At 44.8% G+C, this 27,467-nt stretch overlaps 1 protein-coding gene and 1 pseudogene across 1 annotated transcript in view; one reads left to right on the plus strand and one right to left on the minus strand.

Moving 5' to 3' along the window:
- LOC126175592 (death-associated protein kinase related-like) overlaps nucleotides 1–27,467 on the minus strand; it is a 225,763-nt gene that overhangs the window by 114,217 nt on the left and 84,079 nt on the right. The gene's annotated exons all lie outside the window — the stretch shown is intronic.
- Nucleotides 18,583–18,700, plus strand: LOC126177455 (5S ribosomal RNA; annotated as a pseudogene).

Raw genomic sequence — 27,467 nt, forward strand, 5'->3', positions numbered from 1 at the left:
CCGAAATTAAAGCGCCCCTTGTGATCTGGTGAGTCTATTGCAACTCTGGCTGAACACTAGCAACGACTCATTCATCCAAACATATTTGAGACTCTTCTGCTGTCATCATTACGGGTATGTTACGATGCGATGTACGTTTAAGAGAACATGATGGCAACACATAAATGGAAGTCAGCCTCGCTTTACTACACAGGTATTTCATTGTATACGCAGACATTCATCGTATTGCGAGTTATGATATTTCCAAAATATTTTTCGTACCAAAAAAGCGACATTACGGTTGGATAAATCTGATCGAAAAGGGAACCTTTTTTGTGTTTCGCCGCGACAGAGTGAAAGTAAACGGACAGTGTGCCATCCATTCGAGAAGATGGACTTCCGTCACTTGAGAAGAACTCTCCAGTAGGATACGCAATCAGTGAAGGCATCTCCACTTGAGGCAGCTGCTGCCAGGGCTGTTCAACGAGAGAAGTGCACAGTTGTTGTAAATCGTACGCATGTGGTATCGGCTCAAAAGCATGGTGAGGGGCAAAGCGTTCCACAGCTAGTGTGCTTTCTCGTGGCGCAATGGTGTGATTCACTGGGTCTGACGTTTGGGGAAGTACTCGCATCCTTCCCTGCGAACAGCGAAGATGACGCCCCTAGACTGCCTCGTTTATTAAAGTTCCTCGCCGATAAATTACACACACCATTTTACATGCAGTCGACTGCCTAGCGATAAAAACCTCGACAGAAGATAGCGTCTGCCACTTATGAGATCAGTCTCAGCGCTGCCAACTAAAAAAACTCGTATATAATAAGGAAATGTGGTTGTGGCCAGCAAAGACAGTTTTTCTTGTTTTAGTACCCAGTCATGTTTCGGAGAAGTTTTTCCGTCTTTATTGAGTTCATGTATTCTTCGGGATTGCCTGGCAAGGCGTTGAGATAATCGTATAGTGGCTGAAGCTCTTTTCATGACCCCGTTTCGTTCCTGATATGTAGTAAGGCAATCTGGTCCTGATTTGAGCAAACACGTTTCTCTTGTTTTAGTACCCAAACATTTCAGCGTCTTGTCAGGCATTTCCGAAGAATAAATGAGTCCTTTCTTGATGGGGAAACTTCACCTAAACATGTTTGGGTACTGAAACAAGAAAAATTGTGTTACTTACAGCAGAACCACATTTTCTTATTAGATAATAGGAAGTAAACGCAGACAAGAATAGAGCTTCAACCATAAAATGATTATAATATCGTGCTTGATGTAGACACTGCCAGCCTCAAGGGCTTTCCTTACCTCGCACTGCTTTACCAAACAAGAGCAGCAATACGATAATTTGTAGTGAGTGGGGACCAGACAAGGGGGTATGGGGTATTTGCAATAGTTTGACGACTTGTTAGTAGCCTAAAAAGTTCCAGTTCCGACCCTGTTAACAACCTGCGAAATACAGACTTTTAAATCGTTTCCTTGAAAGAAAAACATCGGACTGCACTATTGTTTCTTTGCCAGTGAGCTGGTGGGGAGGGGGGGGGGCGTGGTCTCGCCCCCTCGTCCTCCAGGAAAAGGTCTCTCTCTTGTTACCAAACACGTCTACCCTCATGCAATCACAGCGCTAAATGGCTTAAAATATGTGTATCTCTTAAAAGTATAGAGTATTTCTGAAACAGTACCTAATGATAAGTAAGGAGCAATGATTTTTTTTTCACCTTGAAATATAATAAAATCAGTAAACAAAATTCATCACTGCCACTATTTCCTTTACTAAAGACTCTCTGTTTCTCAAAATTAATTATTTATTGCCAGGCATGGAATAGGGTGGTTTACTGGCCCTAGCTACTGTAAATGTCCAAGGTCAAAAGCCCGAGGATGGAAAGTAGTTTAATCTTCCGATGCCAGAGGTAAATTATGGGCAGAGGTAAATTATATTTGCTGGAATTAACAACTGCTACGGTTGGGCACACGACTGAGTGGATAAGCTTATTTAAAAACATGTCCTCTGGGGAAAAAAATAACTGGTTCGCACTTGATCCAAAGTGGCGAAAATTAAATATATTTTAGTTTATTTAACATTAGAAAACCTGATTCATGAATCCTGTTGCTTTTCGCCATCTTGTATCGTCTAAAGACAGCAGGAGCGAGGGAGGAGTGGAGCGGAAAAGTCACACAAGCACTAACCCTAGGCAGAAAACTATTAATAATAATCCATCATGATCATCGGTTATAACTGTCAGAATAGGTAGTATATGACAAACATCGTGTTCGGACGAACCAAAACAAGGTACAGAAGAGAAGTGTCTGCCTTGTCAAGCAGAAAAATAATCATCTTCCTGCTAAAGGCTGTTAGAAATGCTATGAAATAGGTTAAGATGGAAGATAATATAATTTTAAACACAAAGACTTTTTTTTTTATCCCGTCTTCAGAGGACGCCATAAAGGAAAACTGAGCCGGTCCCGGTGGCCGAGCGGTTCTAGGCGCTTCAGTCCGGAACCGCTCGACTGCTACGGTCGCAGGTTTGAATCCTGCCTCGGGCATGGATGTGTGTGATGTCCTTAGGTTAGTTAGGTGTAAGTAGTTCTAAGTTCTAGGGGACTGATGACCTTAGATGTTAAGTCCCATGGTGCTCAGAGCCATTTGAGCCAAAGGAAAACTGAGGAAACATGGTCAGTATTCTACAGACAAGGAGGAGGAGGTCCCGTTGACAACGAGGTCATTAGAGAAGGAGCACAAGCTCAGATTATGGAAGGATGGGGAAGGAAATCGGCCGTGCCCTTTCAGAGGAACCATCCCGGCATTTACCTGAAGCGATTTAGGGAAATCTCAGAAGACCTAAATCTGGATAGCCGGACACGGGTTTGAACCGTCGTCCTCCCGAACTACAGACAAGAAGATTGTGATTAGCAGGAACAATATTAGAAAAATCGAAAATTAAATCGCAAATAGTTGTTTGCATGGTTCGTGGGAGGCCCACTTGGTGGCGGACTCGTAGGTTGTTACAGCGACGTCGCAAGCTGGTTTTAAGGGGAGCCGGAGGTGGTCAAATCCAAAAAATTACGTACGATTTTTTTTTGCTACCGAAAATTAATTGGAACATTCCTCTTTAATGTAAACTTTGAATTATTGTTCTACTCGCCCTGGAAGTGGAGTTATTACCATTTTCCCCCACGCCTGCAGAGGAAATGGGCGGGCGCTGAATGCATCTAACACCCTCTCGTGACTTCCTAGCGAACTGCTTGGGATTTTCTCGGCCTGTTACGCACACAGCGCCTTATGTTACGCATACAGCGAGTGTGCAAGGGTTGGCTACATTGTTTTCTGTGAGAAATGAAGCGCTAAGAGCGCGGAACATCGTCTCTTTGCTGTTTACCGTTTCGAATTAGTTCAGTGTTGCGCCTGTTGTTGGTAGTATTATATTTCTTGTGTAAAGCGTTGTTCTGGTTACGATGCCACGTTTTAGTAACCGTGTATATAAGAAGAGGAAGAACGTAGGTAAAAGAAAATTAATGCTAATACCAAGTTGCAATACTACAATTACTGAAACAGTGCGTTCTTCTGCTAAGCAACACATAGCTGGCCATTGCCCTGTGACATCTTCTAGCAAGAAGCTGACTGGTGGAAGTGACAGATTTCTTGAATATGTTAGTGACAGCACAGCCAGAATTGTTACACAAATGTCTACACGGAAAGACGCAGAATCCTAATGAGAGCGTAAACAATTTGATTTGGAAAGTGATTCCTAAAAGGGTGTTTGTAAGCATAAAAACACTGCACTTTTGCATTTATGATGCAATAGTAACCTACAACCAAGGGAACAGTGTGAAGTGTGAAGTTCTGAAGGCATTAGGATTTACAGCTGGGGTGAACACTGTATGAGCACTAAGAAATATTGACAGAGAAAGGATAAGAGGAACAGAAAGAAGAGAAATGGAACAACAGGCCAGAAAAGAAGACAGAGGAGGAAGCTTTTGGAGGATGAAGAAGAAGACCCTGATAATCCATCCTATAGTGCAGGTATGTATTGAGAAACTTTGATAGCCATTTCCCGTAAATTAGAATTTTTTTGAATATAAGGAACATTTTCTCAAAATCCACTCAAGCTAGAGAGATGAAATTTTTATACAGCATTCCTAGTGGTCAAACTTAAATTGTAACACAGCCATTTGGCAATATGTTCAGTAGTTTCATTTCAGTTTAATTATAAAGCAATTATTTGTAAAAAAAATTGGGTGATTAATAAAAAAAATAATTGGAAGGAAACTAGAAAAGATACTCCAAAATCCCTCTGTCATAACTGCAATACTAAACCACTCTATATGTAAAAAAAGATTCAAATTTTTCTATTTGGCAGTTTATTCATAAATGTTCCTCAAACTTAGTGATTTTAACATGGGCAGCATAGGCCCTTAACGGGCTGGCTGAGAAGGCTGTGAGTCTCGCAAGAGCGCTGAGTAGCGTTGCAGCTCCCTCGGACTGCAGCGAGAGCGGCACCGGTATCGCGAGGCGATCCAGCAGCATGAGCGCGCGTGCGCAGCGCAGCAGCCGTTTGTCCCGGAAGCTGACGTGACGTCACGCTTCCGGCTGTTGTTAGAACAGAGGAGCCGCCGCGGAGGGCAACAACCGGCGCGCTTAGTATGTATGGCGCCCCGAGGCTTTGCAGCTTGTATGCCGGTGCATACAAAGGCGCCGAACGGCCTTGCCTCTCACCACTCATTGTTGTCGTGTTACTCACTGGCCACTCTGGAGCCTTATGCGGGCTTCTGTCTTCCATTCTCGGGCGATGGTCTCCTCCGTTACCGTACACTTACTGCAAGAGTTAGAAGATGTGAAAATTGCTGCTTACACTCGTCAGTGTTATTAATTGAATAAAAACAACACTGTAAGCAGTCTTTACTGGAGTGTAGCCTTATGCGTTAGTGAAACGTAGACGATTAAGCTTTCGGCCTGAAGAGAGAGAGAAACGTGGCGCTACTTGAGAAAAGTGAAAATTAGATGGATAGATCGAATGGACTAGGGCAGAAAAGAAATTTGTGGTATAATTCGACTGGAGGGATCAGTTGACAGGAAACTTACTGAAGCATTAAGTAATCGTCTGTTTACTAATGAAAGGAATTGTGGGAAGTACAAATTGTGAAGGGAGGCCAGACTTAACTGCAGTGAGAAGGTTCAGTTGGATGTAGGTTACAGAAATCGTTTGCACGGGGTGGACTATCGTGGAGAGCCGCGTGAGACAAGCCTTTGGAGTGCAGGCAATAAAAACTGTAACAACAACAACAATCAATTTATTTTATTCTACTACACTGTACAGTGCACAGGGACGAAACCTTCGTACCAATATAACTTACATTGTGCTCCATTTCGTTTAGCCGCCAACGATAGTCACTGGTAACAAGGCTGTATCCCCTGGTTAAATTTTGACTGTAATCTACGAAGTATGTGGTAACTAATGCATTGACGGGGCAGGGGAAAGCTTCCTGAGTATTGAAGCCTGCTACAGGCCAATATGTTCACTTAATACCGAAGTCAAATTAGTGACTCAACCGCAGTGTAAGTCGATTGTCGAGGCATATTGTTCCATTTCGATAATTGTCCCAGAATCAACAAAAAAAAGTGTTACAACGCCCCCCTGTCTGAGCAAGGTTTACTTGTGGATTCCCATCACTGTAAGGCACAAAAAGGAACTAAAAATCCCCTTCCAGATTTTACGAACTGGGAACCACCGTTCTTCCTCTTCGCAATTCCGGGTTCTCAGCGTTAAAAATCGGAGCTTTGTAGTGGATACATTGTCCAAGTCACAGCAGTTTGGAGGTATGTCAGTTGGCGCCGACGCTACTGTATGAACTGCCAATATTGGCCCACTTAGCCTACTAGCAATGAGACGGGTGATGTTTGCTGCAAGGAACTCGCTACTCGTCGTGCGCATGCGCACAGGGACCTTCCTCTTACCTTATCGCCCCCTCCCCCCCCCCCCCCCTCTCATACAGCAATAAGCTCGTGGCACAACCATTTTCTTGTTTCCTGTTTATTGGGTCATCAGTCTTCTGGCTGATTTGATGCGGCCCGCCACGGATTCCTCTCCTGCACAAACCTCTTCACCACAGAGCAGCAGTTGAACCCAAAGTCCTTAATTAATTGTTAAATACACCGCCCGTCCAAAGAATTCCAAGACTGATTTCGTTCTTGGTGTACAAGCGACTTCAGAGCAGTAACTACCGGGGCAGTTTGAACAAACGACTGTAAACAACAGGTGTGCACCCGACCTGTCAGTTGTGAGCAGGCAATGGTGTATATGCTCCCGTGTCCGCGTTGTATGTTGTGTCACAAATCGCAATGGAGCAACATCTCACAGCATTCAAGACATGCTCCAGAATGTTACGAAGGAGAGAAAAGTGTGTTCAAAGTTTCTCCCACGCATCTTCACTCCCCAACGATTGTGGCTGCCTTCCGCGCCTCCATTTAATGCAGGATGCGGAGAGCTCCTTTATAAGTAAACAAGATTATAAGTTTCTCATACTGTAATTTTCTAAGTCTGGTGTTTTTCCAATCTTCCGTCTGCAAGTTCCTCGCTGACATAGCACCTCTGATTCCTTCTTCTCATGTTGTTTTCGAGCGTCTTCTTCTATCGTTTCGAAACCATTCCAACATATTCTTAGACCGACTGTCTTCACCCAAACGGCGCAATTCTGTTCTGAAGGAAATCATAGCGGGTGGCGAGACTTAGCGTTGTCAATATGAATCTGCCACAAAACGACAAAGAGCATTCATTCAAATGGAGGGCCAACGCTTTGACGACATAATCACCATTCAAGTCAGCGAGACGCGCGAATTGGGAGTTATTTCTTTATCTTCTGACGTTTTAACAAATGCCATATCATCCTGCCCCTCCATATTATTAATGTTTGCTACGCGTTCATCTCTACGGCCATTCTACCGAAAACCTCCCGTTTATTGCGCGACCATAGTAGATCTCAAACGGCCCGCCCTTTTTAACTGCGGCACAGTGATGAAAACCATTGTGTGTTTCCTTCAAAACGGCAGGTAATTCACCAACAAGTGAAAAGATTTAAGAACCATAACGGCTTCGAAACCACTTTAGCACCATGGCCAGTTTAAGACCCAAGCGACACAAACCGCCGCTTGGGGCGGCAAATGAGACACCCGCCAGCGCTACAGTTGTTGCAGGACGTACCACAATAGTAACGGCCACGCGGTGGCGCCAAGCTTAAGGGACCGCTTGGACGCCCAAGTGCAGGGTTTGTACACTGTGCCTATCACACTTAGTAGCGAAAACTGTCACGGGTGAAAGTGTACGAGGGGAATGGGGGAGGGGAATGATAAGTCGCTTGTGTGCAAAAATGTTCTCAAACCGGCCCTAGTTAGCACATTAGACCGTTGCTGTACATAATACATTGGATTTTATTCAAGAAATTGTCGTACCACTGCGAATAGAAATTGGCTTTCATTATATGCAGGAACAGTACCCTCAATATCCATCAATATCCTTGCTAAAATACCGAGCGAGGTGGCGCAGTGGTTAGCACACTGGACTCGCATTCGGGAGGACGACGGTTCAATCCCGCGTCCGGCAATCCTGATTTAGGTTTTCCGTGATTTCCCTAAATCGCTCCAGGCAAATGCCGTGATGGCTCCTTTGAAATGGCACGGCCGATTTCCTTCCCCGTCCTTTACTAATCCGATGAGACCGATGACCGCGCTATCTGGTCTCCTCCCCCACAACAATCCTGCCGGCCGGAGTGACCGAGCGGTTCTAGGCGCTACAGTCTGGAACCGCGCGACCGCTAGGTTCGTAGGTTCGAATCTGCCTCGGGCATGGATGTGTGTGATGTTCTTAGGATAGTTAGGTTTAAGTAGTTCTAAGTTCTAGGGGACTGATGACCTCAGCAGTTAAGTCCCATAGTGCTCAGAGCCATTTGATCCCACAACAATCCAATCCTTGCTAATAATGTCTTACAGGAAGAGGTAATTGCACGGACATTGCAGAGATTTCAACGATAAGAACATGAGTGTGTAAATGAATACGGAGTTCTATTCTTTAGAACAGCAGGACAAAGAACCAGCATTGTTGGTGGAAAGCGCTCGTTGCCGTGCACAAAACCGCGGCTTGTCCTCTGCCGGTGTAAAAATTCTCGCCGTTTCGCATGCTGTGAACGGCGAGGGCATGTTTACGATCCTTTTGCGGTAGCATCAGCTGGGCCGTGGGGCTAGGACTGTGCGCAGGCAGCGGCGACGGCGTAGTGTGGGCGGAGCGCAACACCCTTCACTTTCGGCCTACTAACTGCAGCCGCCGTGCGCCATGAGTTACAAGCTGCTCGCCGAGAAATATGGCCGCCGCGGCGGAAAGAGGGCTCGGAGAAACCGCGGTCCGGGTCGTCGGAGGAGGACTGGGCGCCCAGTGGCGCGAGGTCGCTCCAGTTACCCATAAAGCGCCGCCGCTTCCGCCCCCAGCTCCACACGTGCGCTGTCCCAACTTGCACTGCTGGCCGTTCAGATTGTAACAGCATGAAGGGAGCATGCGATAAACGTCAAACAGCCGTGGAGTTCACTGGATGCTTGTTAGATATGCAAGTGACAGAAGTTTCAGCGCAACCGTACAAAGCAGTTAGGTGCAACACCATTTACATTCTGAACCAGAACTCAATCGACAAAAAATGGTTCAAATGGCTCTGAGCACTATGGGAGTTAACTTCTGAGGTCATCAGTCCCCTAGAACTCAGAGAACTACTTAAACCTAACGAACCTAAGGACATCACACACATCCATGCCCGAGGCAGGATTCTAACCTGCGACCGTAGCGGTCGCGCTGTTCCAGGCTGTAGCACCTAGAACCGCTCGGCCACTTCGGCCGGCCTCAATCGACAAACTTTCAGAGTTGGCTGTATGGACCAAAACAAGGAAAAAATGTCCAGCATACAAGGGCTCTGAATTGCATATCTGACGAGCCATGATCACTTGTTCATCTCCGCACGGGATTAGCCGAGCGGTCTGAGGCGCTGCAGTCATGGACTGTGCGGCTGGTCCCGGCGGAGGTTCGAGTCCTCCCTAGGGCATGCGTGTGTGTGTTTGTCCTTAGGATAATTTACGTTAAGTAGTGTGTAAGCTTAGGGACTGATGACCTTAGCAGTTAAGTCCCATAAGATTTCACACACATAAATAAAAATAACTTATTCTTCTTTGCTACTGTGAAACACGTATCTTCTACTGAACAAGAGATCATAGCTCTTGAAGTATGCATTTTGGAGCGCATATCTATTGGACATTTTACCTTGTTTTGGTCCGAATTACCACATCTGAAAGTTTAGCTTTCTAGTTCTGGATCGCCCATACACAGAGTGATCCAGCTGTGTGGTTTTATGCAACCCACAACACCTTCAAAAACTACGCACAAAATTTTAATATTCTCTCGGTCGCCACGCGCGAACTGTTAATCCCATAAAGAAAATGAACAGGATCTTTATATAGGAAATTTAATGTAGTTGAATTTCGTACTGGGATACAATGTCGCTATGAGACGTAGTTTTCGAATTATTCAAGAAAAACGGACAAAAGCAACCTTCTAGCGCGTTTTTCTTGGGTAACACGAAAACCGTGGACTCCAGGGAGAACGTATCTCATTATAAAATTTAAGTACATTAAATTTCCTAGAAAAGAGGCCTGTTCATTATTCTGTAGCACTAATAGTTTGCTTGTAGCGAGCGAGAGAAAACGAAAATCTACCGTGTCTTTTTCGAAGGCATTGCAGGTTGCATAAAACTCATAGTTAGGAACAGCCGAATCACCCTGTATAAAGAATGATAACGCAGTGGGTTTGTCACTCAGAAACAGCGTTCATTGACCTTTGTTCGTGAGAGGCTCGTGTTCTGCCGCACGTAAGAATGTGGAACTTGTACCATAATGTTCCGCAATCCGACAGCGGCAGAATCGTGACATGTGAAGGCCATATTTTATGGTCCCGTGATACTCCTACTCGCGTTTGTTGGGATCCCATTACTGTCGTGCATAACTGAAAATGACAAGCTCTCCAAGGTCTCAACCGACCCCGCGCATCTATCGCCCGAGAGGGGACAGATTAGTCGCTCGACAGTGCAGGATCTAACAGTTACGTCACGTAATCTAATTAAGGAAATTGACTTTTTTGCAGTAAGACTACTGACTAAATGGGCAGAGCTACGTCTGGAGCCCAAGACGACCATTGTTGCGGCTTCCCTAGACGCGGCAGCACACATATTCTACAAACAGGAAAGCATAGTAATGAGGCGAGCCATGCAATAGATTGGTAAATCGTACCGATGGGGATGTAGGCAAAAACAAATAACAGTGTAGTCCATCGGTGGATACCAGAGTAAAATTCTTCTGCACGGGCGGGCTCCGGCGAGTTGATCGATACCTCGAAGTCGACCGCGGAGCCTGTGGGAAGACGGCGACCCGCCGGGTCCCGTTTGCGACCCAGTTCCTGGCCGCCGCCAGCGCCGCCACGCGGTCACTCGTGCGAAGCGCGGAGGACAGACGCGGGCGCGATGGCCTTTTGTTGCCGCTTTGTGTCACCTCTGCGTGGTTACGATCTCTCCTTGCAAAGCGCCCAGGCTCCGATTGCTACAATACTCGCTATACTCTCATTCACGCACTTCAGTACCTTCCCACATTCTTGTCCTCGTCCTGTTCGCAAGAGGACTGAAAGAAACAATATTTTACCCAGTTTTTATTTTCTGCTCGGCCCAATGCTTAGTAAATTTCTTTTATGGATACTGTATAATTATATTTTCTATTTCCAAGTACAGAGCTAAGTCTGGTTTCTTTTATTTTATTCGGATGAATTTCTATCATCAGATTATCTGTAAGTAAGTGGTACGTAATTTTGGCACAATATTTCTGATTTTAAAGGTATTTATTAAATGGAATTCATTATTATACATTTATATATATATATATATATATATATATATATATATATATATATATATATATATATGATGGTTTTGACATCCATGGGATATCGCTGGTTCTGTCACTGTCTATTTGATTGTTGGTTACGTTCCAACGGAACATGCGCATCGACATTTCCTTCCTCGCCCTTCTTCTCTAACATCCACCTACTCTTGGAAGAATTGAACTCTCATGTATAAAACGGTTCATTACTTGACAAATGAGTGATGATGAGGTCCCATACTCCGAGGAGCGTAGGGGACGACGCGGGAGACCCGCACCGGCAACTAAATAAGGCCCTAGCGGAGGTGGTTTGCCATTGCCTTCCTCCGACCGTCATGGGGATGAAATGATGATGAAGACGACACAACAACACCTAGTCATTATATTTAGATACAGCCTTAGATACCCGGGCAGGCAAAAATCTTAAAGTTTCTAACATGGCTGTGAATCAGCGACTGTTGTATAATACAAAAATTTTGAAAAACACAGCCCTCACTGGCGAACACAACTAATTTGTAACCTAGGTTTCGGTGTCACAAGGGACACCTTCTTCGGACAAAATAAAAACTAAATGTTACAGCATAACGTACCAAAAAATACGAAAGCTGCGGTCATGCCTGACAGCGTCAGATAGTCAGAATTAAAATAAAATGCAACAGAGGTGCAAGCCACTATGGGCTGCCATGTGTTCTCTGCTACAGTACTCTGTTTTGTCTCGACTGTAGCCAAGGGCAAATGGCAGCCTCTAGTGGCTTGCACCTCTGTTGCATTTTATTTTAATTCTGACTATCTGACGCTGTCAGGTATGACCGCAGCTTTAGTATTTTTTGGTACGTTATGCTGTAACATTTAGTTTTAATTTTGTCCGAAGAAGGTGTTCCTTGTGACACCGAAACCTAGGTTACAAATTAATTGTGTTCACGACTGAGGGCTGTGTTTTTCAAAATTTTGTAACACTAGTCATCTCGAGGCAGGGAAAATCCCTGACCCCGCCGGGAATCGAACCCGGGATCCCGTGCGTGGGAAGCGAGAACGCTATCGCAACACCACGAGCTGCGGACTGACAAATGAGTTAATGTGCAAAATACTTGACTTTAAGCACATGTTTCTAAAAAATTTGAAATTGTGGTTTTAAGTTCGTTGGAAGCCACTACGTGCTGTCAGTGTCGAACCTGAACTACGTACCGTACAATGATGTCATTTTACAGGCACATCGTACCTGGGGAGACTGTCTGCAAAATGTTTTACGAATGGAGTCAGCAGGAAAGAAGTACTGAACTTAAACGCATTGCCAGAAGCTGAAGTTTTACTGCACGAAGAGCGAGAAATGTAGTACGTGATAGACGTTTTTCCTTTCATCAGTTTGTGGCGGATAGTCAGAGAGAAAAAGTTAATAAAGGTTTCGCACTATGTGTATAATTAATTGGATGTAGCTGTGTGCTGTATTTTCCAAATACTGAGTGAATAAAGTCTGGGTAATTTGCGAGCCTTGAGTTACGCTGCCTGAAGACGTACTCATATGGTAACTGTAATACTTGTTTGACTATGTTAGACCTTCAGTACAAGAGTATACCTCTTAATGAGTCGATTACGATAGCGTTTTAAATTTTTTAATTAGGTGAATAATTATATGAAATATTGAAAATCAAATTTTTGTTGCTCCTGGAAGCCGTTAGACTGGAAAACTGTAACTGGCGCTGCCAGCAAATTAGTCGTTTAGTAATAATAATAATGATAATAATTCGTGTGGCTCAGTGGCCTGGTGCACGATTTTCAATTGGAGGCCACTTTGGCGTCTTGTGTGTCCCTAATCTACGGCAGTTATCCTGTCGGGAAAAGGGGACCTACGTCTAACGCGAAATCCAGACACAGTGTCGTTCTGGCGACTCCTCACATCGTTGACGGGATTCGATCCATCGACCTCGCGGTTTCTAGGCACGCGCTAGATCACCATGCGCAATATATAAGACGGGAGTGTCATACAGAAGATCAAACAGGATGGAAATTACTGGATCAAGAGACAGCGACGAAAGTCGACATTGCTGTTAATGCGACAAAGCACCGAACGGGCAAACGTAGTTCACCGAAAAGAGAAACGAGAGAGGTGTTCCCCTTCCGATGACAAGAGGTTGCGCTGTGCGAAAGAATAACAGCGAAGACTTTCACTGCAGTCGTTTAGATCGCACCGGTGGCTGGATGACGCCACTTTTCCGGGAACGGCGAACAGCGCAACATATTTGCGAGGGTATGCAGGACTCTGCGCTAGAGGAAGCAGACTGGCCCGGAGCGCAGAAATGTAATCGCCGGGCAGTGCGGGATACGGAGAAGCGAGAGGCATTAAGAGTGGCGGTGGCGGTGCAGCCGCGCTCTCCGCCAGATATTTGTTGGCTTTCTCTTAATTTCCGCGGCACTGCGGTGGTCGCGAGGCAAGGCGAGGCGAGGGTGAAAGCGCTGGGACCGGGGCTCCCCCTACCCCAAGGCCTGCGCCCGCGCCCGCTCCCCCGATAAACACAACACAACACGCCAGCGCAGCCCCCCCTGGCGCTAATCTCCAGCTTCCCACAGACGCGGCGGAGGCTGCGATCCGCTCGCTCCCCACGTGTGCCCGCTGGCCGACACGTGCGCCACGCCACACCGCGCTGCAGCCGACACTTCCACGCTTACTTGACACCATGCGTTCCAAGGCCACGCCTCCATCACCAGATGACTTTGCATTAAAATAAGTTCACACGAAGAAAACTAATTTACATTCTGTATAAACTTAGCAGTCCTTCACACGACAGACTAAATCTAATAAAAGCATCTTTGCATCTTTCATAGAATTAACGTGTACCAACAAAGGAAAACGATCCCAACACATTGACGTGTTACCTTTGATCTGAAATGTCTGTAGATACAGGGTGACAATTACTGTAGTATATGAAATAAAATCGTTACAACTTCTGTACGGCTTGTGTTGGACGCTCAAACTGCACTGTTCGCAGCGGGGCATGATGGGAATTATATGGTTTGGTTTAGAGACGAAGCCCACATCCATATGGATGAGTTCGTCAATAAGCAAAATTGGCGCCTTTGGGGGACTGAAAATCCGCATTTTGCTATCGAGATGCCTTTTCACCCTTAGTGGGTGACTGTGTGACATGCCATGTACAGTCACGGAATAATCAGTACGATATTCCTTGATGCCACTGTGACTACCGAACGTGAAGGCTTTGGAAGGTGATTTCATCCCCATTATCCAAAGTGACCCTGATTTCCACAAGATGTGGCTCATGCAAGACGAAGTTTGACTTTTGCAGGAGAGTGTTTGATGCCCTGGAGGAGCACTTTGGGGACCGCATTCTGGCTCTGGGGTACCCCGAAGCCACTGGCATGGGCCTCGATTGGCCGGCATATTGTCCGGATATGAATGCATGTAACTCCTTTCCGTGGGGTTGCTTTAAAGTCAAGCCGGCCGGAGTGGTCGAGCGGTTCTAGGCGCTACGGACTGGAACCGAGCGAGCGCTACGGTCGCAGGTTCGAATCCTGCCTCGGGCATGGATGTGTGTGATGTCCATAGGTTAGTTAGGTTTAAGTAGTTCTAAGTTCTAGGGGACTGATGACCTGAGAAGTTAAGTCCCATAGTGCTCAAAGCCATTTCAACCAGTTTTTAAAGTAAAGGCCAGTGCCTTTGAAACAGCGGAACCTTATTCAGTTTTTGCTCAGTATGCAATAAAGTCTTCTTTATACACATTCTTCCGAAGAATTTACTCATAATGTAAATAGCTAGTTTTAAACAGCCCATTCAAATCTCAAAACAATCACAGCATTCGTTACAAACACATTGTGATTTATGTGAAAGGTTTCTATACACTACAAGGATATATTTTCCGTCTTTGACGAGTGAGTCTGGGTGTACTTAACTTCATTTAAGTTGTTCTATGAACACAAAGGACAACTCCGTGTAGAAAGGAGAAGGCGGGGCCAAAAATTTGCAGTCGCCTGTAGTTATTTGTTGCGGTGATGGGACGTAAAACATTTAACACTATGCCATTACAGGATAAGTGCAGGACAGAAGAGAATTCTGAAATACTGTTGAGGGTATGGATGAGTGGCATAGCAGTATAATGTAGAAAATGCCGTGTACTTACTCGCCCAGTCGTTCTCGTACGAAAGGAGGAGGTTGATAATTACCTGCAACAATAGAAAGAAGGCATTAAATAACATTTCAAACGCTGGCAACGCTGAATACAGTCTAAAAATCAAGAGAAATCGAAATTCTTGTGACATTATGCTGAAGGAAAAGAGACTTGCTGTGTTTCCTTGTATCATTTGCTGTTTGTTCGTATACAAGCGAAATTAGTATGTTAGTAAGTTGTTAGCCACAACGTAGATAACTTATTTTGTATCGATCCTCAATTGATGTGAATATTCTACAGCACAACTCTCGCTTCTTTTCCATTACATGAAGTGATACAGTTGTCCCTACCAATAGGTTTTATCCAACCCGCAGCAATTTCAATACCCCCACACTCCAGGTTTTCATATTCTCTCGCTCACTAACTCAAAGTATTAGTCTTTAAAAAAATGAGTTTTGCTATTTGGGGAGCAAAATAACTAATGATGGTCGAAGTAGAGAGGATATAAAATGCAGACTGGCAATGGCAAGGAAAGCGTTTCTGATGAAGAGAAATTTGTTAACATCGAGTATAGATTTAAGTGTCCGGAAGTCTTTTCTGAAAGTATTTGTATGGAGTGTAGCCATGTATGGAAGTGGAACATGGACGATAAATTGTTTGGACAAGAAGAGAATAGAAGCTTTCGAAATGTGGTGCTACAGAATAATGCTGAAGATTAGATGGGTAGATCACATAACTAATCAGGAGGTATTGAACAGAATTGGGGAGAAGAGGAGTTTGTGGCACAACTTGACTAGAACAAGGAATCGGTTGGTAGGACATGTTCTGAGGCATCAAGGAATCACCAATTTAGTATTGGAGGGCAGCGTGGAGGGAGACCAAGAGATGAATACATTAAACAGATTCAGAAGGATGTAGGTTGCAGTAGGTACTGGGAGATGAAGAAGCCTGCACAGGATAGAGTAGCATGGAGAGCTGCATCATACCACTCTCTGGACAACAGTCTTAAAAAAATAGACAGAGGCTTTTTGTAGTAAATTTAATGTAGTTAAATTTTATATTGGCATATGTTTTCGCCAGAAGCCACAGTTTTCGAGTCATTCAAGAAAAATGCAATAGAAGGTCACTTTTTTACGTTTTTCATGAATAATTCGAAAACTATGGTCTCTAGCGGAAACGTGCCACAACACAAAATTTAATTACATTAAATTTCCTATAGAAAGATCCTGTTAATTTTTTTCTGTTGGACTAATAGTTTGCGCGTAACCAGCGCGGGAGCATGAAAATTTGCAAGTGGTATTTACGGGCATTGCCAGTTACGTAAAACTCATTGGTAGGGGCAGCTGCATTACCCTGTATCAGAGCAAAATGCCATTGGAACATGAACTGTATAGAGTTCACCAGTTCCTTATTGTGGACCTAACGCCGTGGAACTTCCCTTTAGAATCGCGGGAGAACGTTCATCAGCTCGTGACGTCGAGCAAGTTGCGGTGTCAGGACAGGGACAATAGTCGACCTCTCCTCGACATTTCCTGGGCACAGACTTCACAGGACTCAGTTCCCAGGCCACAGAGCTACCCATCGCAGGACCTGCGCTCCCTACGGTCAGTTCGGGAGCTTGCCAGCCGGATTCGTAGGTCCCTGGCGTGCGTCACGCAGCGGTCCTTGCGTGGCCAGCGCGTCCGCGCGAGGCGAGGTGAGGCGTGGGCGGAGAACTGGGGGGGTTGCGTGAGTGAGTCAGGCAGCGGCAGGCATTTCCTGTACAGGCGCGCCACGAGTCCTGCCGCCGAACCTCGCAACGGGACTCCTCTTTCCGGCGGTGGGTCCTCTCGGGCCCAGTGGGCGGAAACAGTGGACAGTCCAACAGAGCGGGACGTTTCTTTTAATTAATCCTGACCCTGCTGGCTAAGTGCATCTAAAGTAACTGTTAAAAATAAATGAACTATTTTGGACTACAGCCTATCATATATTAGGATCAGTCATGATCCTGCCAAATGTCAATGGCTTTGACACTAGTGTTGCTGTTGTGGTCTTCAGTCCTGAGACTGTTTTGCTGCAGCTCTCCATGCTACTCTATTCTGTGCAAGATTTTTCATCTCCCAGTACCTACTGCAATCTATATCCTTCTGAATCTACTAACTGTATTCATCTCTTGGTCTCCCTCTACGATTTTTACCCTCCACGCTGCCCTCCAGTACTAAATTGGTGATCCCTTGATCCCTCAGAACATGTCCTACCAACCGATCCATTCTTCTAGTCAAGTTGTGCCACAAACTCCTCTTCTCCCCAATTCTATTCAATACCTCCTCATTAGTTATGCGATCCACCCATCTAATCTCCAGCATTCTTCTGTAGCAGCACATTTCGGAAGCTTCTACTCTCTTCTTGTCCAAACTATTTATCGTCCATGTTTCACTTCCATACAGGGCTACACTCCATAGAAATACTTTCAGAAGCGACCTCAAAAATGGTTCAAATGGCTCTGAGCACTTTGGGACTTCATAGGTCATCAATCCCCTAGAACTTAGAACTACGTAAACCTAACTAACCTAAGGACATCACACACATCCATGCCCAAGGCAGGATTCGAAACTGCGACCATAGCGGTCACGCGGTTCCAGACTGTAGTGCCTAGAACCACTCGGCCACCCCGACTTCCTGACACTTAAATCTATACTCGATGTTAACAAATTTCTCTTCTTCACAAACGCTTTCCTTGCCATTGCCAGTCTACATTTTGTATCCTCTCTACTTTGACCATCATCAGTTATTTTGCTCCCCACTTACTACTTTAAGTGTCTCATTTCCTAATCTAATTCCCTCCGCATCACCCGACTTAATTCGACTACATTCCATTATCCTCATTTTGCTTTTATTTATGTTCATCTTATAACCTCCTTTCAAGACACTGTCCATTCCATTCAACTGCTCTCCCAATCCTTTGCTGTCTCTGACAGAATTACAATGTCATCGGCTAAATTCGTGCAGAAAAAATTCTCGCCACCAAAACGATATAACTCCTTGGAGAGAAAGCAATATAAACCCGGGAAGCTTACAGTATTCCAGAGATCGCGGTGCCACACCAAAGTCGGCAATGTGAATCGATACCACAGACATCAGCGAGGGCTCACTGCAATCCATCCGCAACTCTAGAAGACACGCCCTCCCTTTGGCACAGCAGCGCCCCACGCTGAGGTCAATATGGTGTCGAGCATCCAAGAGCTCTCCTCAGTTCGTGAACTCATCGGAAGGAGTCTAAATCATAGGGCCAACGAGTTGTTAAAGGTTCTGATGAACTTGTGCTTTAGTAAACGTCGAACCTGGCACCTCAACAGAACAGTTTGTTAATTAGTGCATCATTTGATGCTTTGCTAGTCAGTGACAATTTTAAATTATCCAGTACTTCTGTGGCAGAAATAAAAAAGCAAACAGTTTGCTGGTTGAAAGCTGGCTCGTCTGGCTACAACAGAACTCTAACGACTGAAATGTGAAACATGAAATTTATAGGAATGAATACTGATTTTCAATGAAATAGTGTCAACACACAGGCCAACGGCCTTGCCGCAGTGGTAACACCGGTTCCCGTCAGATCACCGAAGTTAAGCGCTGTCGGGCTGGGCTAGCACTTGGATGTGTAATCATCCGATCTGCCGAGCGCTGTTGGCAAGCGGGGTGCATTCAGTCCTTGTGAGGCAAACTGCGGAGCTACTTGATTGAGAAGTAGCGGCTCCGGTCTCGGAAACTGACATGCGGCCGGGAGAGCGGTGTGCTGACCACATGCCCCTCCATATCCGCATCCAGTGACTCCTGTGGGCTGAGGATGACACGGCGGCCGGTCGGTACCTTTGGGCCTTCATAGCCTGTTCGGGCGGAGTTAAGTGTCAACACACAAACGTACTTGCAAACGGAATGTCATCAGCATGTTATACCCTTAGAATCCTGTCATTAATCTGTAGCACCCCGTGTCTTCTAGATACTGTTCATATGTACTCTTAATTTATAGCTATAGAATTGTTTCCTGGGGAACTAACGCGCAAAATAAGAAGGCCGTTTTGAAACTACAGGAAAGGGACGTTAAGAATAATAACCAAAAATAGTAGTCGAGCTGATTGTAAAGATTTGTTCAAAACACTGCGGATTTTAATCTCACCATGTGAGTACATTTACCAGTTAGCTGAACCCTTTGAAAATAATTTTGATAATTATTACACGAACAGGGAGCGTGCGACCAACACATGTGACGCAGTCTGAATGGAGCCACGTGTGTTTGAAAGAATGCGTGATACACTGCGAAGAGAGGCGGAAGCATGTGTCAGGATGCGTCTAAACCACATGTATATCTCAATAGGTAGTGTTTTCCGGACATATCATTGTCGGAACTTTTCCCCTAGTTTTGACCAGTACTACATCCTGTAGGAATATGTGGCACTTTTTTCAAACACCCTGTGCAGAGAAGTCGCAACGATATTACCTCTTAATATGGCCCTTTGAGTCTGTCATCGACACTGAAGCGGTCCTAATGTTTCATCACCATGTTTCCTCGAGGACTGAACGGCTCTTTTCTCTACTGGTATTGGTTTCCGGGCGTATCATTATCGGATATTTTCATCTAGTTTTGACCAATACTACCTCATGCAGTAATCACTTCTTTAAAACACGTGATGTAAAAACAGCGATATAAAATTGTGGTGAAATAAACTGAGGTTTACGAAATTATTGTGGCTATTACTAAATAGACTCTAGCCCGACATTTGCCTTATGCAATTTAGTGAAAACCGCGGCAAGCTTAAATCTGGGTGTCCGGACAGGGACTGAACGGCTGTCTCCTCGAATTGGAGTCCAGTGTCTGAAACACTCTCCTGAGATACAATTCCATTTTCAGCGCTGGCTGTTGCGTGATCGCTGTCATTTATAACACGATCAGCTGATTTCGGCAGTTTGCCGTTTTTAAGTGTGGACTCCTACATTCGTAAATTCACACGGTCACACATCGTACGTGTATACAGATGTATATCCGTCATTTTAATACGTAACCACCGTCGTAGTAAACACGAGCGACAGCAACATGCCATATTCGTCAACGCCTTATAATGACGTTACTGCCGTACATGTTGATTTGACACTGATACAAACGTCATCGTCCAAATTTCGTTTCTGGCGATAGACAGACTCCAGTAATGCACCGATATTGAGTTGTTTGCGCCTAAGGCAGTAATTTTCCAGCTCCGTTCATAGGAACTGACTCATCATATGAGGGGCGCTACCGAACAGCAGCGGGTCGGATTTTTTTTTCTTATACTTTTTTCCGGAAGGCCCCCAGACGTCCCCGGATGAATGGCCTGCTGGTGCTCGGGAGGACTGGGCTATCCCTGCAGCCGTCACCCGACACCAGACAGCGGCTGCGGTCGCCGGGGTTGGTAACCGCGGTGTCGGGTGCCGAGCCGAGCTGCCACATGAATGACGCCGCCGCGGGGTTGTTCACCCCGAGAGCCTAGACAGCCGCTCACCAACCCCCACTGGCGATCCGCCCTCGCTGCCTAAGACGGGATGGCTCGTACGGTATATCCGAATGACGCATGTATGTGACACGCTGCAGACTCGGGTCGACTTAAATGCTACAATGGATTAAAATTCCTAAAATGTTTATTTATTTTTTGTGCCCGCATTACAAGCCCTCCGTTCACTGTTCGGTAACATTACCACTCTCGTTACTTGTAATTTGATTAGCATTTCTTAGGCACGCTGAGGTTCGTAGCGACCGACATAATATGATTAGCTATTGTGAAGCAATCGTAAGATACGAATCAGTACTGAAAATATTTCGCACCAGCTGTCGAAAATGTGTACTTTATATAGCGCGCAATGTTTCGGGACCAAATTATCCCATCATTTAGTTCTATAAAATAAGTTAACACAAATCATTATTCATATTACGAGGGCTTGCTGAAAAGTAATACCTACCAATTTTTTATGTGAAAACTCTGAAAGCTTTTTAAACTAAACAAGTCTGCATCTTTATTCCTCATGTCTACAAATTTATTTCTCAACGTATCCACCCTGGCAACGAACATATTCTTCCCAACGAGAGAGCACTAGACTCGCATTCGGGAGGATGACGGTTCAAACCCGTGTCCGGCCTCTCAGATTTAGCTTTTCTGTGATTTCCTTAAATCGCTCCAGGCAAATACCGGGGTGTTTCCTTCGAAAAGGCATGGCCGATTTCTTTCCCCATCCTTGACTCCGAGCTAGTGCTCCGTCTCCGATGACCTCTATGTTGACGTTAAATCCAATCTCCCTTACAACCAGAGACCAGTTTGTTAATACCGTCACTTTAGAATGTCTGCCTTTGTTGACGGAGCCACAACCGCAACTCAGCTTGACCTGGTTCACCGTTGTCAAAGTGAAGCGATCGAAGGTGTTCTTTAAGTTTTGGAGATGAAAATCGGTTTGGGGCAAGTCAGGACTGTACGGAGGATAATCGATGTCAGTGAACCCAAGGCGTCGCATTGTTGCAGATGTCCCAGCGCTCGGGTGTGATATGTCTTTGTGATCTGAAGGCGGTGGTACTCCATGTGTAGACGAACTCTTCGAATTTGAAACTCAGTTAAGCACGCTCTTTCTCACGCACCGACAAACTTACGTTACACACCACCATGTTACAGACTATATAGACATGAAGAATAAAGATGTATTGTGTTAATAACGCTTAATTTTATTAAAAAGGTATAAGAATTTTCATATAAAAAATTTGGAAGCATTACTTTTTAGCAACCCCTCGTACCACACTTACTGACACACGTGTAAATTTGTCTATATTACCGTGAAATATTAAATACCTTAAAATTAACGTTGCACTAGACAACGTCAAAAGCAAAAAGCAAGCAACGAGCGTGCATTGTCAAACACACAAGCTTATTATAAAAATTGCACACGTTAACATTTTATAATAACTAGCGATCCTCACGCAATAAAACATTTCGACTCTTTAGTGGATCGACTGATTCACAACTCTTAATTTCTGAAGTGGTTTCCATTCAGATAAGTTACCCTTGCTTTTTTTTAAAAAAATGCCAAATACGGACTCTGAGCCTTGATGATCGTACAGTGTTATTTTTTTCACTCCACTGCAACTCTTTCCTTATATTAGTAGGTGTAATGCTAGCGAAAGGGTGCATATGGTGGGTTGAAATATGCTTGAGACATAAAATAATGAGACGTGCCGTTTGACTGACGGCTACATCAGCGTACAGACCTGCAGGGAAATGAGGTACCGAGCCTGTTGTTCTAAACATTAGTTCTAGGCGCCTCAGTACGGAACCGTGCTGCTGCTACGGTCGCAGATTCGAATCCTGCCTCGGGCATGGATGTGTGTGATGTCCTTACCTTAGTTAGGTTTAGGTAGTTCTAAGTCTAGGGGACTGATAACCTCAGATGATACGTCCCATAGTGCTTACAGCCATTTGAACCAATTTCTAAAAATTTGGGACTGTGCCCTTACTGTTGGAGTATGATGTTTCTTTTCTTGTCTTGCCTGAATCTCAGGGATCTCTTCAGGGCAACACCTAGGATGTATTAAGCAAGTATGTTCAGTGTCCTGCCTTCTCCACCGTTAAAGTCAGTAGAATATGCCGTCTTGTGTTTTGATGTGTTAAGCTTCCTGAACTTCTCAACGTAACAACGACAGTTTATCTAGGTGCATTCGCACACATATCCCTGACTCCTCCTTTCTTTAAACGCTAACAGAAACACTCCGGTCAGATTTACGATATTTCGACAAATTACTCATAGTGACGGTATAGTCGTATTTTACAGTCTGATGTCTCCGGTACCAATTACAGTGCAAGTACGATCTGAATATCGTTGTTGTCAACCGAAACAGGTTATATAGTTGCTACGGGAGTATACTGCGATCAAGACTATTAATTTTGTGCCGGCCGAAGTGGCCGAGCGATTCTAGGCACTACAGTCCGGAGCTGCACGATCGCTACGGTCGCAGGTTCGAATCCTGCCTCGTGCATGGATGTGGATGATGTCCTTAGGTTAGTTAGGTTTAATTAGTTCTAAGTTCTAGGGGACTGATGACCTTAGAAGTTAAGTCCCATAGTGCTCAGAGTCATTTGAATCATATTAATTTTATAATAAATAATACAGATCGCCGTGTCTACTTCGCATGTGATGTCAAGATTTGCTCTCTCCTTTATTATTTTTGAAGCTTCGTCACTATTCTTCACCTAGGAATGTCGCAGGTCGAATAGTATCGCTGGTTCTTCCGAATATCTGCTGGCCAGTAAAAGGAACAAAAAATGTTAGTAAAAGTTACTGAGTATCAAACTGAAAGCGTCATCCGTCAGAGCCTGCTGACCAAAGCTGCAGCCGCCGCCGCCACCGTGCTCTCGGCATACTGAATGCTGTTTATTTGCGTCTGCGAGGGCAGCAGTCCTTTTGTGGTGCGGTTATTCTGGGACCCAGCCGGCATTCTGCCGCGCCCGAAATGGACAAAGGTCCGCCCTCATCTGCATTTCGGAACCAGTTCGCCAACAGTTTTACAAAACGAGCCAGCACGTTCGAGCCCGCCACTAGCGACAGCCGTCCCGACATAAAGTTCCACTCTCCGCAGGTTTGAAGCTGTTGCACCGTTTTCCAGACCGACGTTTCTGCGGGATGCGGACGTAGTCGTCGCGGACACGGAGAGAAGCGGACGAGTTGTAAAAGTATTTCGCCTAATATCAGATGTCGTGCGGAGGAAGGTGTCGTGTTACGTGAGAAAGTTGAGCCGTGGCGGCGTATCAGATACACATCGGAATTTCCGCTGTTCCGGTCTGACCAGCCAGGGGCGCTTGCGAGTGAAAGTTCCCGCCTTTGCGGCAGAAGACGCCGCCGCCGCCCACACGCAGCAAACGGCAACGTGGCGGATTCTTCGCAGCTGTGAGGCACTAGTTTTTGCAAATGTTTTTTATTCCAGTCTTTGATCACAATATGAATTCCTTAGACGATGACCGGTTTCAGTCCATAATGACCATCCTCAGATCTATAATATACAAATATATACACCTAGTGAGCAGTGTGTCTTTCAACGTAATACAGCAATACGTATCACAATATACTATCATACAGCCAGGGAGATGTACAGAAAATACGGTTAAACGTACCTTTTTTACACCATGTCCTAAAGTGATAAGGCCATAATGGCATCGTCAAAACATATAAATATAATCAACATAGCATCGTCATATAGATCTAAAATAAGGTGTAGAATAGGCCGCATCGTCCACACAGTCATTGTTGCAACTGGCTACTGAATGCAGTAGCTACCAGAAATCTGTTTGCCTACATCATCCCTAGATGTCGCTACTGTCGGCTTAGATGTAGTCATCATTTACGCATTTCTGTACATCTCCCTGGTTGTATGATAGTATATTGTGATACGCATTGCTGTATTATGTTGAAAGACACACTGCTCACTAGGTGTATATATTTGTATATTATAGATCTGAGGATGGTCATTACGGACTGGAACCGGTCATCGTCTACAGAATTCATATTGTGATCAAAGACTGGAATAAAAAACATTTGACAGTATTGGGTCACTGTTTGTCTACGCGATCATGTCGCAGTCGGTGAAACTAGTTTTTTCCTCCCGCCGTTCACATGAAATGAATGCGCATTGCAGATATAATGGCGAAAGCACTTTGTGTGAGAGGAAACGGAACAAAAGCCGTGTAGGGAATGCGTGTGACGTTGCCGACAACTGAACCACGATATTCAGCGCCCACAACGGTACCATTCCCTACTACAAGACGCCCCTATTTTATGTTGTTATTTTCCAGTTGTTTTGAAAGAGAGAGTTCGGGCTTAGTTTTGTAACTTGCACAACTTTTTTTAAATCATACCATCCCCACTGTTCTCCCCATGTTCCCCGCTTATGGCTACGCGCATAAAAGTATAAATCTCGATCTGTCGCTCCACGCGATATGCTATGGAGACGTGTAAGGGACCTTTCACCATCTAAAATACACGACACGCTTTATGTTTGCTGATGAAGCTGTGGTGAACGGTAAAGTGTCGCCGTTGAGTGACTTTAGGAGGATACAGGATGACTTATACAGAATTTCTGCCGGCCGCTGTGGCCGAGCGGTTCTAGGCGCTTCAGTCCGGAACCGCGCTGCTGCTACGGTCGCAGGTTCGAATCCTGCCTCGGACATGGATGTGTGTGATGTCCTTAGGTTAGTTAGGTTTAAGTAGTTCTAGGTCTAGGCGACTGATGACCTCAGATGGTAAGTCCCATAGTGCTTAGAGCCATTTGAACCATTTGAACAGAATTTCTATCTGCTATGACGAATGGCAGCTTGCTATGAACGTAGAAAAATGTAAGTTAATGCAGATTAGTAGGAAAAACAATCATGTAATGTTCAAGTGTGGTATTAGTATTGCAGTGATTGAAACAGTCGCATCAATTAATTATCAAGACGTAACGTTGCAGAGCGATTTGAAATGGGAGAACAAGTGAGGTAGATAGGAGGCAAGGCGAATGGTCGACTTCGATTTACTGGGAGAACTTTAGGACAGCGCAGCTTTTTCATATACGGTACCGCGTATAGAACACTAGTGAGGCCAATTTGTGAGTACTAACCGTGTTTGGGATGTCAGCTAGGTAGGATTAGAGGAAGACATCGAAGCGATTCAGAGACGAGCTGGTGGATTTTTTGCAAGCGAGTATTACGGAATGCTTCGTGAACGCAAATGGGAATCCCTGTAGGGAAGACGACTTTCTTTTCGCGAAACACTACTAAAAAATTTAGAGAACCGGCATTTGAATCCTACTGCAGAACGATTCTGCTACTTCCAACATGCCTTTCGTGTAAGGACCGCGAAGGCAAGATAAGAAAATTTAGGGCTCGTACGAAGAAGGAAAGGGAAAGATACAGGGTACCTCTGTCATGCACAGTACGTTAACTTGCGGAGTACGTATGTACATATCGATTAATCACCTACGTTGCACAGGATGTATGTGCAAACATCATTATACTCTAGATGTGACAGTCGACTATTTAAGTAGACCTATCAAAATATACTTCGTCGTCTATCGAGGGCAGATCAAACGCGCCAGGTAAGAGTAAAACAGAGCAGGCGGTAACCAAAACCCAGACACGCAGCAGTCGGAATGGTACGGAGTAACTGTGTGGGCAACTCCGTTACGATGCTGCCAGAAGCAAGACAGCCGAAGACCCCTTCCGTTCTGCAGAGGAGCATGTGCTGTTATCAACCTTCCTTGGACCATGATTGGAGTCCCTGTGCACCACACAGTCATAATGCGTTGAGAAGTTTCGGTGTCTCGTACCGTCCTTAGCGATTTAGATCAGCACCTGGCTTTCGCGAAACCGCCGCGTTGCTGCGCCTGGAATTCGCGGCTCGTACACCACCGTTGCTCTAGCGGTCGACCGTGGGAGGAAGTAGACCCGTCCAGCAGCATGCCTGTCCTGTTCTCTTCTAGAGCTAACCTCGCGGGAAAGCGCTTTTTACTATACGTAAACTCTAACTGCACTCACTTAAAGTTCTAGCATTCGTCAGTATTCCTCAGCCAGTATTCGACAGTGCCATTGTTTATGCGTAGAATTGCACGTTTTTTTCTGAATGTATGGATTTTTTATCATAATCTTATTTTCTCAGCGCGTGACCTCAGTGAAGCTGGGGGTGCAGATTCCTATTCTATACTTTTATCCTGAGTTATGTCACGCTCCAGATACTATTTAATCACTTGTCCAAGTATTCTTTATTTTTATCCGCATCAGTAAGTATCCTTGGAACGGTCTTAAAGCTACATATTTCATTTCACTGAGTCGAAGCCCAAGTTAATACAAATAAAGAAGCAAGTTCACGTAATAAGAATCTGGTGGAAACAGTTATAAATCTGAAATGGAAGATATAAGAAATTAAGAAGTAGAAATTATTTCTTCATCTCTTTTCCCTTCGTACCATAATAACTCAGAATAGTAATTTTCCACAATCACTGTTCTGTATTTGTTCTGCTCAGTAACAGTTAACGTATGATAATTAGATGATATTTTATTCTGCATCTAACGTGCCATTCTTTTTTTTTTGTCTGTAAACATAATTTAAAGTGAGTTATAATGTCAATTTTCACATTCGTTCTTATGTTTGTCAATTTATCACAACGTCGATTCAAAAGAACTTTCGCGTGTCACTTTCATGTTCTTATGTTAACGTACGAACAGAAGTGATTATAAATTATACAGACGACGATCTACGGAAAATTGTTATCAAGAGAGCGACGTATTATAGAAATGTCGCGTTGAGTGATTATGTAGATACGCACAGACTAGTACGAAGTAGGAGCGCATTGATGGCGGTGACAAATTGAAAGACTTAGGAGAGCGCGAGAGTCATATTCGCCAGTATTGTTCCGTACAGCCCT

Source organism: Schistocerca cancellata, chromosome 3 (genome assembly GCF_023864275.1).
Source record: "Schistocerca cancellata isolate TAMUIC-IGC-003103 chromosome 3, iqSchCanc2.1, whole genome shotgun sequence".
Classification (NCBI taxonomy): Eukaryota; Metazoa; Arthropoda; class Insecta; order Orthoptera; family Acrididae; genus Schistocerca; species Schistocerca cancellata.